This window comes from Berghia stephanieae, chromosome 1, assembly GCF_034508935.2.
Source record: "Berghia stephanieae isolate SIO BIC M18660-M18661 chromosome 1, UCSD_Bste_1.3, whole genome shotgun sequence".
In the NCBI taxonomy this organism is placed as follows: Eukaryota; Metazoa; Mollusca; class Gastropoda; order Nudibranchia; family Aeolidiidae; genus Berghia; species Berghia stephanieae.
The window spans coordinates 77,913,253-77,919,252 of record NC_088360.1 but is presented as its reverse complement, the minus strand read 5'-3'; positions in this window follow the sequence as shown (position 1 = coordinate 77,919,252).

The window sequence follows — 6,000 nt, the reverse complement described above, 5'->3', positions numbered from 1 at the left end:
AAATGATCTAGGTTAGTCGTCTAGTAACCCCGCACCCCAAGTCTGGAACTACTCAGTTCTGATAATAATCAGTAGAGAAAGTAGTACAGCTAGCATGACATGAACGCCAAGTTGCCCTCAATGCACGCGCTAGAAATCTATTTTGATATTAACCAGTTAAGTGTCGTATTCTGGGAAAAACTGGTATTTAAAAATTTGGGCAGAAAACTCGTCCTGAAGACAAGTGAAATATATACGAGGTAGTACATGTACCGGAACCTAATATTCTGTCATGTTATATTATCCGATGTCTAATAATACATTTGAGGCCTTTATAAATATCAGGCATAAAATAATTGCAGAAGCGACCATAAAACGAACGTGTGCAAATAAGGCATGATGTTGTGATGTAATGTGTGAGTGCAATTACGTCCGATTCAGGAGTAAATACGGACTAGAATTTAGCCCTGGATCTTATCCGTACAATTACCGATCAAAGAATAAACGAATAATCATCAAAATTATCCACGGATATTCGGATGCTCTCAGAATAATCTTTATTATAGTAGCGAGTAGACATCTCATTTGGATCGGATAACAATAAGGCAAACAATAATGCAAGTGTGAGTTTAGAAGATAGGGGGGGGGGGGGGGGGGGGGGGGGGAGGGAGATGGCTTTGTTGTTAGAAAACGAAAGACTCATTGCCAACTTGAAATTCTCCAAAGTAATCCACCCCTATGGAAATACGAGCGTACAATAAATGCTCATATTACAAACTAGAGCTTTTATATATATATATATATATATATATATATATATATATATATATATATATATATATATATATCGCAATATTCACTAAATTATGTGCGCAAAGCGCTTTAAAAAGGGTCCCTGGCCAACAGCAACATTTAACACTATTAGGAAATATTACCTTTTTTCCCAGACAGCGCTTTAAAGGTCAGATACACATATTACACCTGAGTAGGTGAGAGAATGTGAGTAAAGAGCCTTTTCCCCCGGACTCAATTATGCTTCAAGCGAGGCTCCAACCGGGGACCTTCCGATCCGAAAGCGAGTGTCATACCACAAGACCACATAGCCGCACATATTAAATATTGAATCAATCTTGTTTAATCCGCGGATAGCTGGTTATGAGTGGATAATCGTTACAGCTCTAGCTAACACAGCCGCCATAGTTGCTCACATGTAAAGAGAATAACAACTGGATAATAAGGCACAAAACTCTTCTCTTCTAAGTTGCTCAACACAAGGAGCCGATAGTAATCGAATTGTCAACGAACTTTGACAAAATAATGTGACAACATCACGTGACTATAGAGCTGCTAGCCGTTGATGCAACAAAGTATGCCCCGTTAAAATAGGGATAACGCTTTAAAAATCGGCTTCTTCCCACGAAGCCTAAGGCACAAAAATAATAAAAATCCTAAAATAAATGCCATTAAAGAGTGTAATATATTATACTGCATTTCAATTGAAATAGATAAAACACCAAAGTACTCAGGTTAGCCATATCGCTTCTTGTATAAACATTACATTATGAATCATCAACGAATATGTAATATTTCCCGTTTAGTGATCTCATAGCTTCAACAATAGTTAGGATTGTAAGAGTTACTATACAATATGAATGTAAGAATGCTGCTTATATACCATGCTCTATAAACGTGAAAATATCGTGCCGTCGTTCCTTTTAAGTTACTACAAAATCGGGCTCACTCCTGCGTAACTTCTATTTTTATATTGTGTAGCTAGCTATACCACAGGATCACGTATTACCTTCCGCACTAGGACAAAACTGTCCCGGGACAAATTTGTCCTGTCCCACGGGAGAAAACTTCTATTCAAAAGGGGTTCCGCACTAGGACAGGACTGTCCCAGGACACACCTGCGCGAATGCATTATTTATTTATTTTTACAAGATTCAAAAGTGTATTTATAGGCAATTGCAACTCTAATAATTCACATTTTATGAATCAACATAAGATACGACATGACGATAATGATTTTTTACACTGAACAATGGGATTTGTTTACATAAGATTTATATAATCATGACATATTCTTATAGCAAGAGTAATATTATTGCTGCTGCTGCTGCTGCTGTTACTACTACTACTACTACTACTACTACTACTACTACTACTACTACTACTACTACTACTACTACTACTACTTCTCCTACTACTACTACTACTACTACTACTACTACTACTACTACTACTACTACTTCTCCTACTACTACTACTACTACTACTACTACTACTACTACTACTACTACTACTACTACTACTACTACTACTACTACTACTACTACTATTACTACTACTACTACTACTACTACTACTAGTAGTAGTAGTAGTAGTAGTAGTAGTAGTAGTAGTAGTAGTAGTAGTAGTAGTAGTAATGGACGAAATAGAGGTTGCATATTTCTGTGCTTTACTACGTGGAAAAAAAGACAAATTGAAAGAGAAAACAATATTGGGTGCATCCTTTAATGACCCAAAGATTGCTCAAGGGTCAATTCCGTAGACTCTATGGTGATCTCCGATCTTATCCTAAAATGACTTTCTTGGAATCACCTCATTTTACCCAGGTGCAAATGAGTACCAGTTCGCTGATGAAAGTAATCTTTGACGGACTAGCATCATTCAAGAGGAGAATAGAAAGTCAGCATGCTTCGTACCCGAAAGGCATCAGTTGACTAAGTCACCTCGCCTAGCTCAATTTGCGGCGCTGCATTGCGGCTGACGCCTGGGTTATTCCAGTCTTCCCTTGGAATAGACCCTCGAGAAAAATTTCCCCTATGGGATGAAAAAGGGAATTTTATTTTATTTTTTTTAATTTAAACTATTATCTGTCTGCTCAAAGCCACAGAAACATGGATAAGTTCCGGATTTATAAGCTTAGGAGGCAAGATGGCCCATGGTTAGCGCGTTGTACTCTGGACTCAGAGGTTCTGTGTTCGATTCCGACCGAAGCCAATTTGTACTTTCTAGAGCAAGAAAATTTACTCCAATCACTCACTCCATTCAGGTGTAAAAGGGTACCTGTGAAGCTGGGATAGTAATCTGCGATAGACTAGCGTCCTGTTCAAAGGTTTTCAAACAAATACGTTAATTGTCCGCTTCACGCTATTGAAACCGGGATAACTCCTGCACCATTGGCTACAAGGCTCTAAAGGACTTAATTTGTCTATTACACTGAGTCCAAGTGGCTCAGAAGGACTTACTTAAAAATATTTTCATTGAGAATTCCCGAAATAAATAACGATAAAGATACTTGATCCCACAAGTTACCGAATAGATGTGCGACCGGTTTTAGACACGTTACTGCTGTGTCACAGTGTGACACTTCTTAAATTATATTTATAAACATACGTTTTTAAATTGCCGAAAATGTTTATGTTGCTATGCCTTCTGTACGTGGTTTCATCACATAGAATTATTTTTTGAATTGTTCTTGCTTTTTTATATTCAGAATTGAAATACATAAATAAATTATAACTGTGAAATTGAATGTAAGCTTCAGTTTAATATACGAAAACAGATAAAATGGACGTTTCGGGTTTCCCCTTCATCAACAACACATGATGCATTAAAAACTACAGACGAATGAGATAATGTGGTAGTGGCGTTGTTAAGATGCATAAACGAAAACATTGATGGGTAGGAAATTGTATGCTACTTTGTGAGGAAGCGCGAATTAAAACAGAGCAATAGAAATTTATAAAAGGTGCGTACTTAATTATGTCAAAAAAGGGGAGGCGGGAAGGAACTGTGTAATGCAGTATAGAAAGTGAACTAAAATAAAGTGTGGACTATTGTTGGAAAATAAATACAATGGAATTGGAAATAAATACAAAATATAAGGGATGTAGGTATTAATATATTAGTGGCATTAGCAGCAGCAGAAGCAACAGTAGTAGTAGTAGTAGTAGTAGTAGTAGTAGTAGTAGTAGTAGTATTAGTAGTAGTAGTAGTAGTAGTAGTAGTAGTAGTAGTAGTAGTAGTAGTAGTAGTAGTAGTAGTAGTAGTAGTAGTAGTAGTAGGGATGCAGAAAATAAAGATAGGCATTTCAATTTTGACACGGCGCCGCCAAGTCTGGGACTTTTTGTCCTAGTGCGGAAGACTGCTATATTTTTCTACTATCACAAACGATATGAACACGGGACTGGGACAGTCCTGTCCCGTTGATTTTGTAGCATTTCACAACTGCTTGGGACACAACGGGACTGTTTTGTCCCGTCCCAATAGGTGCGGAAGATTTCTCTAAATTCTATATGTTACAGATTTGGGACAGGACTGTCCCAGGACAGTCCTGTCCTAGTGCGGAAGAGGGTTTACTTCAACCAAATGAAATGATATTACATCGAAATATTATGTTTCCACCCCGGTCACATTCAGACATTCGACTAATTAACAAATGGCGGCACTGTAGTGGCTAGCACTATCGGTTATACCCATAACCTACTAAGAGTACTCCACAAAAGTAGCTGCTTGTTTCCCGATGCAACAAGCTAATACATAGATTTGACCAAATAGAGATATATACAAACAAACAAACAAACAAAAATGAACAACAGTAACGCAGACCATACCCCAAAACTGTAAAAACCGCCATAAACAAAAAACTCAGTGCAGTGCCAAACCAAATTGGTAATCATAAAAATCATCACTTGTCCAAAAAAATAAATAAATAAATAAATAAATAAATAAAATATAATAAAAAGTAAATAACAACAACCCCCGATCTTCTTCTATGATCAAGACATACTCCACAAAGCGGAGACATAGTCAACCGCGCCAGAAGATAGTTGACATTTGACATAATACAAGTCCCAATAACCATCGAGATGTCTCATCGCCTTAAAGGAATTGGAGGCCGGGGGTGTCAATTCGATTCAATTGTCTGATGTCACGTCGCCCAGCAACGGCGGCCATCGTGGTTCTAAACAAAGAAAATCGGTACGTTTTATTCTTCATGCTGGCTATAACTTTTCATATGTCTTGTGATCAGAATGTGTAAAAGTCAAAATATGATCAGATTTATAATGGGGTTTTTTCCTCTGGATACGCTATTATGCTCGTCGGAGAAATATTTCATAAGGGCGTCCGCCGTTGTTCCGATAGTTTAGAGCCAGTTACTAAGTTGCCATGCGTCATTAGAGGGAAGTGACGTTACGACGGTTGAAGCGTATTCATCCAGACGGGACTATCCGCATCTCCTAACATTTATCATGGAAGCAAATGCATCTATCCAGAGTCTACTTATACTATAACTTATAGTACTCTATGATGTCCTAGCATTTATCCCATCTATCATATCCAAATAAATAATGACATAAGCTTTCCATAACATAAACGTAATAAATAAATAAATAATGAATGAATGTTAATTATATGGATAATTCTTGTTCAACCCCCGTGAAATCTGAGTGTTTAGATCAAGGCTCATAATATTCGCTGTGTTTGGCTGTAGTCATTCCGTCTATGTCCCTCGAATCAGATTGCTCCAAAGCTAAGCCACACCTATAGTCCCCGATATGGCCACACCTCTTATATAATGATTATGTCCATTGTTGGTTGTGACAAATTAAATGATTGAAACAAGACCACTAATGTGAACATCTGATATTCAATCCTGGCGTAACTGATAGATGCTGTGCGCTTGGTTAAAAGAAACTCACAGCTTTGCCATCCTGAAGAATAACGGACCAACACACTAAACGTTGTGTAACCTTGGACGCTTATAGTCTGGTTAATACGGTTTAAGTGAGAATCACTCACAAGCATGGATGGCAAAAAAAAATAATTTAGAAATAACAAAGACTTGAATGATATCAACTTCATTCTATCTTTAATGTCATCTCCTGTGGATCCAAGAACATCCCTACCATAAAGAAACATGTGAAAGTCACGTATAAGACGTAGATAATCAGTTCCTTTGAACCCACTAAAGCAGGGGATTGAGGAACACTGATGATGGCGGGTTGTGCA